Source organism: Lepeophtheirus salmonis, chromosome 3 (genome assembly GCF_016086655.4).
Source record: "Lepeophtheirus salmonis chromosome 3, UVic_Lsal_1.4, whole genome shotgun sequence".
In the NCBI taxonomy this organism is placed as follows: Eukaryota; Metazoa; Arthropoda; class Copepoda; order Siphonostomatoida; family Caligidae; genus Lepeophtheirus; species Lepeophtheirus salmonis.
Window position 1 is genome coordinate 28,000,799 of NC_052133.2, and position 16,537 is coordinate 28,017,335.

Below are 16,537 nucleotides of genomic sequence, written 5' to 3' on the forward strand. Positions count from 1 at the left end.
CTTGTTGGACTCAGAGTAGAAATGGTGATCGCCATCGGAGTAATTCTATCAAAGGTCTTTGTTTATATCCTATTCTCCTTCCTCTCTTGTCACGGCTGATTGTAGCTGATCTAATGAAACGTCATGAGCATTATTCCTTCTCTCTACCAAAATATTCTTCAAATTGTCAAGGTCACCATGTTGATTTTCGTTTTTTTTAACATACCCATTTAAGACAGGATTTTCATCACTAATTATAAATCATTCGGGACTTTTATAAATTTACATTATAAACGAATATCCATAGTAAGCATAGATGCAGATTCATACGGGTATATTGATTTTTATTTAATATGTAGAGGTTGAATACACTTATTTATGTGAGTAAATTACTTCATTTCCGGTGAAGGTATTGAAATACCTATATGAATGTCTGAGTCATTCTATTACTCACAATCTTTCAACATAATGACAAATAGGTACATACAGCGTATACTTTTACAATTCATGTATGTATTTTTAAAATAAATCATTATAATAGGTATAAATTACATACACTACATATAGGTATAATTAAACCTTTAAAAAAATATTACTATTAAAAACATAAAATAACTACCTACAATACGTCCAGTGAATTAAATTTATCAGGAAATTTGATTATAATACGATGCATTTGCTGAAACGTCATTTCAAATACACACAGGGCCCTGCAGATAAATTTGGAATTTTTCAAATGACTATATCTTAGAATTTTTCGCTAAAAATTGATTGGCTGTGACTTGCTGAATTTTTTCTTTCATATTATATTGTTGTTGTTTTTTTACAAGAAAGACCAAGACCATAAGAACTGATCGCTGTCCGAAGCTTTTGAGCTACTTGAAGTCGTTATGAACGAAAAAATTTATGGTGGACGCAGAAATTAATCGGTCAAATGCAAGAGTCATCGTCTGTGATCCGACTGTCCATCCAGTTTTGAGGTCCAATAATTCAGTCTGGAGTAATGGTTTTTGGAGCTTTGGCCAGAGATAGTTTCATCATTCCTCCACATTTAATCAAACTGGACTTAAGATCAACACAGCTAAGTACATGAAGGACGTCTTGCTTCCCTGGATGGAGTTGAGTTTTGGTTCGAAAAATGTGGTACTTATGCAGGACTCTGCCAGTTCCTTAACTTCAGGGTAACTCAGTCATTCCTATAGGAGAGAGTCCCGTTTTACCAGAAGGCTGAAATGTTGGCAAATATTAATCCAGATTTGAACATTCTCAATTACTCTCTATGGGTCATTCTCAAGAAAAGGGCAACAAATGCTCTTATCTCCCTAAAGGCTAACAACACCAAGAACTGCAGGGTGATCCCACCTGATCATCTATTCAAGGCTGTGGAACAATTCAGACTAAGGATCGCAAGGGTTATTTAAGCTGGAGGAGGTCACATCAAATCAATCAAAACACAAGGTCACTGGGAACAACTTCACAAATTTTCTTTAGATTTGATCAATAAATTACCATGCTATATATATTTTAATTTTCCAAGAATAAATTCCCAATTTATCTGCATATCCCTGTATATTGTATTATAAATCTTATAATACTTTAAAGAACACACTTTTTAATTATCTCTGTAGTAGGTGTTTTAATGTTTCATCAGAAAGATATTTATAGAACAATGATGGCAAGTACATCATAGATACTTTAAAATAATTATGTTTAATTTTGCATTTATTAATTAGTATTTAAAAGGGCTTAAGAGAGGAGGCCTACCTTGGTTGATGATTCATACATAGTGCAATAGTGAAAGGAGGTGCCAAAAAAAGCCTCTCGACACTTAAAATTAAACATATCATATGTATGCTAGAAACGTTGATGCAAAAGACGATTGTGTTAACATGGGTTCCATAAATAGATGTTACATATAAGCGAATTATGTAGTATACATAACTGGTTCCATGGATATACCTACCTATGTATGTATGTACGTACATAAGACTGAACTCTTTTTGAAGGACACAATCGTTCATTCTTTGGCCAACAAATACATACATATATACCGGGTGAGATGGAGTTTGTTAAAACTTACAACAAAATGAGTTAAGTACAAAATTTATTTCATTATGCAACCAAACGATTGTTGAAATAAAAATAAACAAGTTTTATTTTGATCCCATGTCTCTAAATGTAAAAATGTTAGTGCACCAACAAAAACGGCAATGCGTGTGTGATCTCCTCTGCCCTGGCGTCAGTGCCAACAAGGCTGTAGGGACCGCCGGAATCTCTATCCGGACTGCTTACAACATCAAGAAACCCATTACAACCCAATACGGACAAGAAGAACAAAAACTTATGCAATAATAATATGGCTGACTTTTTGTGTCTCTCCAGGTGGCCCTCATTCAATCTTGACCTCAACACCATGGACTTTGTAGTTTAGGTGTTTTGGAGGAGAATGTCTGCTGGTCCAAATTTCGGTTCGGTCCGAGCTGCCATCATGACAGCGTAGTACGCCATAGGCACGACCTTTATCATCAAGAGCTGCCACTCTGTTCACCGGTGTGTCGAGGCTGTTATTGATTGTGAAGGTGGACATATTGAATAAAAAATATAGCTAAATATAGTATTCAAACATATTAGTTTTGAGTTGTATTTTCTTGATTCCATAAGAATCACGTTTTTCGAAATTTAGCCTTGCTATTGCATGGTTTGGATCCTCACTCTGTACACAGTTTTTCTTCGTTTGATAAAAAAAGAGCCAAATAAAAACAATGTCATTCTTATAAGGAGAAAATAGCTTTCGAACTTGGTAAACAAATTCAAATCCACGCACTTTTGGACGTAGAAAATACACCAACACAATATATATTAGTGGTGTCCTGATCTATTGTCTACAATATTAAATATGAAGAAGAACAACATCAAAAGGAATCTTGGAAGTGATAGAAAGATTGGTAATATGTGAATAACTACATCTAGCAAGACATGATACTTCATCATGCTAAAAACTGACTTGTGGGCTCCCGTACGCAATGTCCTGATGCTAACCTATTGGAGGAATTCAGCATATAAATGATCTCAATACTTTGTCAACAAGTGCCGAGATGAGATGTATTCTCTCTAAATAAAATAAAAACATTTTTTCCCTATTCAGGAAGTATCAGGAGAGGATAGAATAAATTCAAAATATTCAAATTTACATCCTAGGTAAGTTATTATTTTTGAATAATTGTAAAATAAAAATGTGATAATTGAAATATATGTTATCACAGTTTCATGTGTAACTTTTCCCCCTCTGCACCCCATATATATAGACATGGATTAAGTACATATGTTCATTTATGAGGGACTCAACAAACATGTCATTATATTTATATGCACATATATGACTTAGTTATTTATTTGGATCCTTTATCCATATAATCTGCAATGAATTTTGTACACACTTCTACTAATAGAAACACGAGGCTTTATTCCTATAGGTAGATATATATTTTTTTACTACACTAATGCATCATTGCAAAATATCATGTAAATACGTGAACACGTACATTGTACATATTTGTCACGCCGTAAACAGTGTAAAAATGCACAGGTGTCTACGACCCTTATTTGTATATTAAATGATTGAACTTGAATTAACTCTTATTAAGCTATGAACAGAGATGGGATTCTTGTAAGAGTGTGATGAGAAGGGAGGAGGGAGAAATATAGTACTACTGAATTAAGACTCTTGCTAATGATGTTATATGATTTTGGAGTAAGAAAATGAATTACTGCTATAAAGAGGAGAACCTTTGACATTTAAAATAGCATCAGTGCAGAAAAAAAATTATGATTACATTTAAAATCATATATATTTATTTTATTATGCATTTTTAAATCAATTTCAACCCATGATGGGCAAAAATCCTTATTTTAGAAGAAGAATTTAACACACGCACGACGATTGATTAAATAATGGGCAAAAAGAAGAAAAAACGCATGCAATAACCATTTTTCCTTTTCTAATCGCGAAGAGTAGTTTTTTTCTTTACACAAATCCCTTCTTCAGTTATGAAAAATTATGTTCCTAGTATTATTGAAAAACGATCCCACAGTTGGTAGAATTATCTAACTACAACTTGATTTTATGTCTTTGTTTCCATTTGTTTAGAGTGAAGGAAGGTTGATGAGATATGCAATACACATCACATTTTATTAACTTGATGATTATTTTCTTAAATAAAGTTGTACAATACTATTATGTAGAATTTAAGGACAGATTGAAGTTTCCCTCACAGGATCTCAAATCTAGTTTCCCTGGTATTTATCAAAGTTTCACACCTTCAAAAAAAAATATACGAAAATATAAGTTTCCTTCTACGTGCATTGATCAAAAAGGATGCTCTATATAATAAACTATAATATAATTTTTTGTAAGGGTTATATAATAAAGTATAAATTTTTTGATTTGAATTCCTTAAGCAGTGTAAGATACAGATAGTTACCCTTATAACTATATTATGTAGAAAGTTCATTGAATTCCTAAAAACAAATAAAAGTTTGGAGTAGCCAGAAGTATATGAATATAATAAGTGTTGGTGTTTCATTATTTTTTTTCATAATACATTCCTACAATTAATTTATTTGCATGTAATAATATAACATGGAAATATTTTTTTATTTTTCAGGAACTATAATTTACCTTTTAATAATTCGTATTAACTTGAAAAAAAAGAAAAGAGAAAGAAAACCATTAAAAGGTACTTTTAGAAGTGAGTAACTAAGATACAGAGAATACTTATGAAATGAAACTACAATAAATATCCTATTTTTTGAGAATACACACTTCTTCGAAAAATTGAATTGCTTTAAGGCAATTCCTACGTCTAAGTCAAATATAATCAAAAGTTACGGAGATATCAAAGTGTCCTATGCTGTGATTCAATAACTCATTAATTAATTTAGATAGAGGCAATAAATATAATTACCATAAATGAAAATAATACTATTCACTCTTATGCTAAAAGAAGAAATGGAAAATTAACGTAATCGTCCTCACAGTATGAAAAATGTTTTGGAAGAGAGCAGTTTAACTGTCATGACTTTTTATTAAATTAGCTTTGAACAGCTTTGATATAAAGGAAATTCCCCCCTTTCAAATTAATCCCCCTTAGATACAATACATTTATGCGAACGCTTTTTCAAATCCTCAAAGCACTTTTCATTAGCACTTTTCGGAACAACCTTGAGCTCCTCCAGCGATACAGACTTTATCTCCTAAATCGTTGCAAATCTCCGTTCTTTGAAAGGGGTCTTAAGTTTTGGCAACAAGAAAAAGTCACATGTGGCTAAATCCGATGAATATGGTGGCTGAGGCATGATTGTGGAAAGCGACAATTCTTTTGGTCAAAATTAAGTAGTTTCGGAACAAACTTCGCTGACATTCGTCTCATACCCAAAACGTTCAAAAAATTTTATGGCACGAGCTAACCGATATGTCAATATCCTGAGCAATTTTTTTGATAGTGATTCGACGATTTTCATCTGTTGTTGAAGTGCTTGGTCATCCAGATCGAGGCTTGTTATTGGTATCTTTCAGACCATCTTGAAAGAGTTTGTACAGATGTAATTTTTTTTTTTACTTCAAACAGTTTCACAGTATTTCACTGTCAACATTTCCAGTGTTTTGGGAGTAGTTTTGGGGGAAAAAATCGAGCATCCAAATGTATGTTGCCTAAATTTTTTGAAAAGTCACCTTACTTTTTGAACACACCTCTTATAGTGCATACCTATATTTAGAGATATTATAACGCCCGCATATTGACCTTTGCTCCCTTGTATTTTTAGATCTTTTAATTATGGTATAAATTTGACAAATATAAATATAAAATAATTACTTATTTTCATGCTTTATTTCAAATTTGCTGGTAATATACAATACAAATGTAGAATATCTAGTATTAAAAGTATTTTTTGTTAATTAGCTTCCTACTTTTTTCTTATGTATAAATAAGTATATTTGAATAAATATGTACGGTACACAGACATAGCAAAAATTGTATGAGGGCATTACTGTTATATAAAGAAAAACTTTGATCAAAAACTTTTTGCTAATGTTTTTTTCCTCATGAAAGTGCTTTTTTTTATGCTTTTTATTTGCCTCTTATGTATTGTCCATATTATTGAATATGTAGGTACTATACAAGCTCTAACACACGTTAACAATACACTTTAAATGCCCAGTCTGAATTAGTTCATTTTATCAGGATATTTTAGTAGGTGAGCTGTAGACAATGGAGATAAATTTTAACAACGGCAAAATATAAACCCTATTGTTATCTATATATTAGGTATCTCTCAACCTTTCCTAAACCCAAATCGACTAAGAAAGTCGTAAAATCAATTGGTAGTTGGTAAACTTATTCCAAATATTAAATATGAAACAGTTACTGAATGTACCAAAAGATCGGGTTTTAAAAATATTTAATTAAAAAAGGTAGGAACTTCTATTGATTTGAGAAATTTTATAATTAATTATTTATGCCTATGGGTAAATGTCTTCTACCTACAAATATTTTTCCCCGTTATTATGGCATGTAATACCACCTGCGACAGCTGATTTGATAACTCATTTGTACAGCAGTGCTCATACTATTTGATAACTCTAACAGTTATCTATGTGTGGGACTATTCTTTAATAATTACAGGTCTATCTGAAGTAAAATGATATCCAAACATATGGTCATCAATTTTTTGTTTTCGATTTTATCAACAGATAAACCTAATCATGTTTTCCAAGAGGAGAGTCATGGAGCCATCATCTTGAAATTAAACCATGTTGGAAATTGTCAAGCTGACTGGGTACGCCAAGAGTATGTATATGATGTCAAAAAAGGTGTAAAAAAATCTGATAGGGTTCTAAGGGTAGAATATAATAACCGATCAAAAAAGGAACGGACCCCAAAATTCTTGGCATAAAAATGTATATTTTTGAAAATCCTAGCATCCCTACAGTCGTTGCATCTGGAGGTACAATAGTGAAGAGCTTTATTTTTCATTGAATCACATTTAATTATTGGACATTAAATAATATATATATATATAATATGGCTTGAACAAAGGCTTGTTTTGTCTGGACTTAAGTATATGTAGGAACCTGTATAGTAGGTAGTGTTGGATCGGTCCTAGGACAGACTTTCTAAACTCATAGTTAGGATTGAATAATATCAAAACGAAGAAAATAATAATTGATTGCTAATAAAAATAATTTTTAGCCACACATACCTCCTACTTTAAACTTCAGGTATCTAGTCTCGTGAAAGAGGATATGTTGAACATCTGAAATTATGTTTGACATAAAGTAGATCTACGTTATTTCAAATGTTGTAGTTACCATAAAAGATCGTTCCTAGGACTGAAATTTTTTATTTGGACCTGACTGACTGGGACTGCAGTCTTTTTAGCTGTTATTTTTTTAGACCGATTCAACTCTAATAGTACTTGAAATTGTTATAAGCTAATAACAGCTAATTCGAGTTTGATTAATCAATGTTGTTCAATTAATTAATTTTGATGGATATAAAAATCAACAGTTAACAAAAAAAAAACAGTGTAATTTTTTATGTTCGTAGAATAGCGCCATAATTCATATTTAGATGTTTGATGTATATGTTAGCTATGAAAATCAACATTTTTTTGCAATTACATATATATATGTTTTACATTCACTTCTGTTAAATGCATTTAACAGAAGTTCAATAAATAATACATGGTGCTTATATTAAGCAAAAATATATATGTATGTAGTAAGGACTCGTAGAATATTTATTTATGATTTCATTTTGTATCTGCGTAGATATCATAGAGATATATATAAACAGAGAAATAAATGTAAGGAGAGAATTGATACATGAGTTCTTAAAACATACAGATGTATTTTATCTATTCACACCTATGTGTGTTTGTATAAAGAAATGAGTTATATATTTTATTTGAGGATCAAGGACCTTCTTGTAATCATTATATAGCACACCCATGTATACAGGATTGTTGTAAATTACTGGCCCGTCAAAACTGACTCCTGCCCCGGTGATCGCCATGAGAATTTAACATAAATTGAATATGATATAGGTGATTAAAATATGACCTGCCGGTCCCCTAAGAAAATAAACTGGGCATTAACTTGGTAACTCTGACAATTTAAAGAATATTTCGGAGGAGAGCAGCTTACCTGACATACCGTTAATTTAAATCAGCAGCAAGTAGCTATGAAGGTAAGGAAATAAACACAAATTATACTCCGTATCTAGCAAGGGAATAGGAAGGAATTACACAGATGTCGATCCTCAATTCTACTCTGAGTCCAACGATAACTCCCCAAAAATCCACAGTGTTACTCTCTGTTATATATGATCACACGATCTTAATACTTAGAGAGAACTTCTCTCTTCAAAAATTAAATAATAATGATAACAGCTTTAGAAAATAAAAAAATCCAATTCAGGTTACAACTACAAAAAGTATCAGATGCTTTCAAGGTCATATTTTATACAAGCAATTCCTTTTTTGAAAGGATTACAAATATGTATTTTTATTCACAAATAAATTTAATATAATGTAATGATATATGGCGGGTTGTTAAAACAAAGAGACCGAAAATTAACATGATATCCCCGACAATTTGAAGAATGTTTGGGAGGAGAGTTGCTTAGCTGTCATGACGTTTTATTAGATTAGCTTCAATCAGCTATGAGGAAAAAAAAATACAGTAATCCCACTCCGTATCTAAAAAGGACATTCGCAGACATTTCATCTATTTCGATCTTCAATTCTATTATGAATCCAAAAATGATTTCGGGTTTCAGATTGTGTTTATAATTATGACTTTATTTGAACGGATATTTGAAATTAATATCGAACCCTTGAAAATACTTAGGAGTATAAAGAAAAGGCCGAAAAATGGATGGAGCGGTGATTAATAACAACCGTGTATGTACATACATATGTAAGATTATATTGTATACGAAATGTGGCTAAATATTCGTCAAACAAAGGCAACATCATATTTTTAAATCTCATTTTTTTATTTATCATCTTACAAAAAGATATAAATTACAATCAACCTTAAAATTTAAATCAATGTATGTATTAAAAGACACATTAACTTTGAGTTATGTTATATGTATTTAAATAAGAGTAAATGATGGACCAAATATAATATTATTAATGAGATAATCTTATTTCTTGTTTCTCTGATGCATCTATTAGATAAATAAGTTTGCTAAATATACTCATATGGTCTTCAAGGTATAAAATCTTATATGGATTCATTGGTAAATTAATTAAAGGTATAATATTTGAGAAAAAAATAAAATGTGGTTTTTATATGGACACCTTGAAACAACAGAAGTAATACTATTACATTTCACTAGGGTCGTATCGTTATTAAAGGACTTAAAATCTGTCCTTTCCCTGATTTAGGTCCTTGAACAAGTCCCAAATTTTAAAGTGTTCTCCACAAGGTATTATTTTCACCAATATTATAGTAAAGTAAAGCTTAAGTATCTTTCGTACACAAGGATATATTGCTAATATTTTTAATTTAGGCCTAATTAAAGTATTTAATATTCTTATGAAATGGATTGGACAACTTTTTGCGTACCATTCAGAGGAATTCTTAAGATTTAGGACGGGAGTGTTTTAATATGAACGATTAATTTGACTTTTTACCATGTGTTAATTTTCCAATAATTTGCCAATTGTAGCGTCAATAAATTACATGAGACAACTACCTTGCTTTCAATGATAATATTTGGTTAAATATCCAATAACACGAAAATGTGCATTTTATATGAAAATTATACTTTTGTGGTATATAGATTAATTTTTTTAGTGCACATTCAATATTCGGACTAAATTTTCAACATGAAGAGATAAAGAGTAAATATAAATTAAAAACAAAGGTTTCCCGTTTTTAATTTTTTTTTTTCCAAAATTTATGTATCTTGTTCTGAATTTGAGAAAACAGCTTAGAACGGTGTAAAAATGACTTTTTTTGGTGGTAAAAATTTCTATTTTTTTCATGTTATAATTTTTGTAGACAAGATTTTTGTTTTCTTTTTTTCTACATGGAATCTGAATCTTTACCATGCACTAAAAAAATAAAAACAAACATTTTGAAGAACACAAAAGCATAACTTAATATGGTACTTCAAATTCATCTTGAAAACCTACAATTTTTTAAAGCCTTCTACGAGACATCATTATGACTAATATTAGAGTAAATTATCTTCGTCAGTTCATCAATAAAATTATTGTATGTAATCAAATCGAAATACCATTCGTAGAAGAGAACAGTTTGCTATTATTCCAATTTAGGCCTAATTTTAAAGACGAGTCCGAATCGATTGCATAAACCGTCTCATAGATCAATTTTTACTAAACAACGTTATAAACCAGTTAATTTCATCATCAATCAATACTCACCCGTTTTTATAGTAGAATAATAAATACTTTAATTAAGCCTAATTAAAAATAATGAAAAACTATTATAAACTAATATAATTGATAAACAGAGTAATGTACATTACTGTAATACTAATGATAACAATCTCTCGTAGAGGGCGCTCTAGAGCTGATGACTTTTCAAGAACCAATAACAGAAAGGGATTTTATGTCCCATACTAAGTACCAATACAACCTTAGCAAATTGTATAATATAACTATTAAACTCTTGGAATAGGTTTTAATTTTATTGTACAATTGTTATTCTATCCTAATTTATCGAAATTTAGTTTATGACCAACCTCAGAACTTGAATCCCCTTACTTTTTGTATAATTAACCTTTTACAATGAAGGTTAATTTTTTAATGAGGTTAACCCTTCAATGCTTAAATAAAAATATTATATTTAAAGCACTGCTGTACAAAGAAGGTATAGAGTTGCAGAGTTATTTTTCTCCCTTTATGATATTATACCCCTTACAATAACAATTTACATATTAACATGAATACACCCTCACTTTTTTGAGACATTGGAAACATAAGCTGAAGAGTGTGTCGAAAATCAGAATTTTTGAAATGGATAATATTAGGAAATTTGTAATAATATAAAAGACTATTCCATGACAAATTTAATTCTCATTGAAGATAAATGATAGGCCCTCCTACCAGGGGCGTCTGCAGGAGGTGGGCTGGATGGGCTGTATCCCCCCTCAATTAAGGATTTTTTGCTTTTTAGTGGAAAATAAAATATTTGATTTTTTTTTTTCAAGAATTAAATATTTGAAATTTAGTTTAATTTTTGAAATTTTTTTGACAAAAAAATTAATTTTCTGTCAATAAGTGTGAATTTTTGAAATTTTTATGACAAAAATTAAATATTTGAATTTGTTTTTTTAAATATTTAATTTTTTTGTTAATAGCTGCGGATTTTTGTAATTTTTCTACGAAAAGATTTAATGTTTGAAATTTAATTTTTTGTGAATTGCTGTGGAGTTTTTAAATTTCTTTAAATATGTCCATATATTTATGATATAATTTGATTTTAAGATTAAAAAAACAACCATATTTTCAGATTTTGTGTAAAAAAGAATAGTGCATCGTTTTTGCAATTGTTTTTACGTATGAACAATTAGGGTTCCAGACAGTTTATTTCATTTGTAATAATCATTTGAATTATATTTTTAAGCATAAATTTCTCGAAGTAAAGTCTGTAAATTATTAAAATTCCATGATAATGAATTATATTGTATAAATTCAAGGAAATAAATCAATATATATAAGTAAAAAACATATTATATTTTTATAATTATTACCAAATCAACATCTTATTGATTCTGTCTTCAATATAATTTGTAAAACAAATCAATATTGCCTCTGAATTAAACCTTTTAGAATTTAATAATCTATAGTAAATAAGGTTTTGATTATTCAAGGCTGAAATACATTCTTTTGTAATAAAATCAATATAAAAAACCAAAGCGTTATTCCTTTTCAAACAAAACTCTTGAAATATGGTGATTTTTTTAACTAATAATTTCTTTAAAGATTGGATTATCACATAATATATCAAAACATATATTAATTATATCTTAGGGATTAAAATTTCAGGGATAAAAATACTCAAATTAATTCAAATCAACCAGGTTTGATACGAAAAAACTAATAACAGACTCAGGATAAGTTCTTCCAGGACTATTAGGATTGAATTTGGAATGTAAAACATTTTTTTTTGTTGACTTGTCATCAATAGTGTTGTGTCAGTCCTTATTTCGGACTGAAAACTACAGTCTGGTCAAGTTCAGTCTCGGTACGGTCAAGTTTAGTTCTGTGTATCAGTCCTAAAACTTATTAAGTTCGATTTCTTGATAACGTAATCAACTTTATTTCTTATTTTTTTAATCAATACTAGTATTGACAGTCTTAAACACTGGTCCCAAGAACTGATGGAGCCGGTCCTAAGACTGGACTGGATTGAATAAATAAGGAATAACACAACACTAATCATCAATACCAAATAACCTAAGTAGGTTGGTTATATTGTTTTTATGATAGAGTGCATCTTTTATTATTAATTCCTCAACAAGAAATCACTTATTTGAGAAATATAGATTTTAGAAGTACATATGTGTTCTAGAACCTCTCAACCCCACTTCTTTGAGTTTATATGCTCATTAGTTATTTACTCATCCACAGCTTTTCCAGTTTTCAAAATTCAAAAAAGTTGATCAAAACGATTCCCCCTAATATCTACATTATTTTAGGCAAGAGTAATTGTAAGGAAGCTCACAAATTTACTATGAACTCTATATAAATATAATCTAATATTTTACAAGCCTCTATTTGATTTATGTAATAATGTGTTCAGTGTTTTTTGAAAAATGTCTGACCCAATTAATAAATTTGATGTACTTTGTATTGATATATGTACAGCTTACATAATTTATTAATCTAATAGTAACGAGATTTTCTTCGAAAAAACAGTTGCATTTCATAAATAATGGCATGTACAAATAGCAGACAGTAATTCCATCACACTGTATTTTGTGTTAGCTCTTGATTTACTCAAGTACACTTATTTGTGTTCTAAAATTAGCTGTTGTAAAGTTGTTCATTACGAATTATTATTTAAATCTGTAGTTCCCAGCCGGCCCTATTGTCCCTAAAGTATCGCATAGGGCTCTGCCAGTGATTATATAGATAGAATATTTGGTTGTGCATATTTTATATACTGCAAGATATTGCCATAAAGGCCTGCAGTGCTGAAAAAGGTTGGTAATCACTTTATTAAATGATTAGTGGTCTTAATTCAATAATACCCTATGTCTCCCTCCCACCTCCTCCTTGCACTCTGACATGTCCTTAAATTGCAGTTCTGGGTTCTATGCAGTCCTTTGTTCTAAGGGTTCCCGGTTCTTAGAAGATCATCATCCAAATGTTAGCGGTTTTGATCTTATTCTGAACCAGTTCCTCACTTAGGTTGTACAATTATTTCTTATCCCATTTTCTCTAAAAGGAGAGGTGGCAAAAATCTTTATCAATTAAGTCATTTGTTACTTTCCTCTCACTTTTAGACTGTAAATTATATATTTTACATACATTGTCAAAAATAAACGGGCTACCACAGGGTAGAGGATGTTTGATCGTGTTCCCACTTGTCTGAATGAAGGAGAACACGCAAACGATGAATGATGGCGCTTCATTCTTTTTCGTCGGAGTGTACATACTCACGGTTCACGAAACAGGTGACTCTGTTGAGAAGTTTGCCAACCGATTTGGATCTGCAATCTCGGATATCACTACTTCAAATGTATAAAGGTTTTCATCTTTTCCTCCTCACAAAATCTATTTATTTTTCAATTTGTCTAATGATATTTTTAGTTGAAATAAATATCAAATTGTAAGTGCATTCAATGACTATGTAGTGCAAGATAAACTTTAATCCAAACATTATTTCACACTATTTTTATTTATTTATATATATACGAGAATATGTACATTAATATAGAAGAATATATTTGACATTCAATATGCCATAAAATTAATGGCCTACTTCCTACATCATAATTCGCTTTTATTGCGACATTTTTGTCTTTAAAAGTAGTATCAGATATTGAATTTCAATATCCTACACCGACCTAATTCAGTGTTTCTCTTCTTTCAGTAGGTAATTAAAGACTAATAATGCAAACGTCTCGAACTTCAAATGATTTATTTCCTTTCTTGAAAATATTTACGCAAATTTTTTAAAATATGCTATTTATTGAACAACTTATAATTCCCCCTTCCAATTATGATAATAATAGTAACTCATTTGTGCATGAACAAAGTCAAAAAGCGTTCAAAAGTGTGCTAGATATTTTACTATACATATGATAATATATGTGGTCCATCAACACAAAAGTAAGTTATAACTATCAATAGATTAATTTTTTGTCCTGCAAATTAAAATAACAGACATTCATCATTACAATGAAAGAATGAGAAATTGATATATTTCTTTGAAAGCGAAATTAAGTCGTATAAATCAAATGAAGGTTTTAAGGCAGAGTAAACATTCTTGGCTATCTCATTTCATCCCAGAAATTTGAATACAGTGGCTATAATTGAACAGAATAGGTCTATGACATATAAGTATATATAAGTTATATGATGTAATTTAATGGGCATTTCTCTTTATTTTTTATTTTTGTTCAAGATCATTTTTGCGTTAACTCACCACACATATTATACATTGAATGATTTTTGAGAAAGATAAATAAATTACATGCTTCAGCTACACATGGGTTTAATCAAATGAAATCAGTTATATACCAGAATCACAGTATTATAACTAAAGAGTACACAAAAAGTTATCATATCGTTATAGTACGTATAAGTGACGTCATTTATAGAAAGTAGAATTGTCGTCTTAAATTAATTTATATATAAAAAGGAAACTTTCTAAATTGTTAAAATAGAAAAGCCAATTGATATATTTTTGTTTCTTTCAGGAAACGACTCATACATATGTGCACAATTTAAGAAAACATTACATATCTTTACTAGACAAAATTGGAGTCGTTACTCTCTTGTAGGTATTGCATTTCCTTCAACATGATGGGGGTGATACTTATTGCATCTCTCAACCTTTCTTCAAAAAGAGAGATAGAAAAGATACAAAATGTACATCAGCTGGTATCTTTAGCCAGTTCCAATCAAATGATCTGGAACTTTATTTACATAATAGAAGGAAACTTGTTACCGGCTTAATAACAGCAATTTCAAGTTTAACAAATCAACGTTCAAGACACTTATACGGGTAGCAGAAAAACTGACAGCTGACGAGAAATAGGCTGCATATATGTTTAGATGTTTGCCCCATAAGGTTTTCCCAATTCCATAGGGATATTTGACTACAAGGTCTATATAATAAGGCCTGGACAATTAAAAAAGTATATCGATATTCTAAAAACGTCACTGGGGTAATAAGTTGATAGGTATTGTTTAAATACAATAATGCCAAATATCGATAAGATATGTTCTTTTCGGGAAATAAATATATACATATATTTATACCCATTTTTATCCTAATAATATTAAAAGTGTAGAAAATTTTTGGATATTTTCAACTTCATGGACCAGTGACTTCCTTATATAGCGACGACATGGCAAGGAATTACTAATCTCTTTTCTACTGCTAATATCTCAATAAAGAGTCTTAAATTTGATTATATGTAAATATATTATGTCATATATAATTAAAATTAATTTTTTGAGCTTACTTTGAATTTGATGGATTCACAAAGTTTTAAGGGGAAGAAAAAGTTTTGTGCAGAAAAAGACAACAAAGACTGCTGGAAGCCTGGAGATTACTACTATTACAGACTTGGATTATACATGTGTATTCTATATAGGTCCTCTTTTTATTATTATTATTCTATGAATACGTATCGGCAAGTGAGAATCTTTTTGGAAACATAAAAATCGCGCACGCAATGTTTCTACTTCGTTTTAACCTTGTTTTTTTTTCTCTTTCTCTTCATCTTTTTTTTCTGCAAAGCCTTTGGTAATAATTCGCAATTTTATTTATATAAGTATACATATAGAAGATTAAACAAATGGTATTTATGGATGAGTCATGAAATAGTAACTTGATTCAAGAGTTCTTAAAACACTCACTTCATGAGTTTGGAATAATTTTATTACTAATTTCAGAATGAACTTTCTTCTGTGATTGAGTAGTTTGAGTCCAACATCAAAATTTAGATAGATATTAGTTGAAACATTATAACAAACAACTCGACTCGGAATATATATTTCCCATTCACAAGTGTTTTATCGCTATTTTGAATTAACGTAGATTTATTGTAACATCTCAGGTTTTTGTAATTACAATCATTTATAAATAAAATTTATAAGTTCAAAAAGTAAATAGATATTATTCACAAAGTTTCATCTCTTCAATCAAAGTATTTAAGCTCCACTTTACGATACATATCTCCATACCTGGATAAATATTTTACATATTCTATTTGCTTAAATTAAATATATTGGACATATTTGTTGTACGGGGATAATCGAAATTTCATTTGATCATGTA

The 16,537-nt window shown here is 29.9% G+C and overlaps 1 protein-coding gene across 1 annotated transcript in view; it reads right to left on the minus strand.

The window, feature by feature from the left end:
- LOC121114836 (reticulocalbin-2) overlaps nt 1-16,090 on the minus strand; it is a 40,288-nt gene extending 24,198 nt beyond the window's left edge. Inside the window, exon 1 of the mRNA XM_040708922.2 lies at nt 15,720-16,090. The gene's annotated coding sequence lies outside the window, so the exon portion shown is untranslated. The remainder of the gene's footprint in view (nt 1-15,719) is intronic.
- Nucleotides 16,091-16,537: the final 447 nt, after the last annotated feature.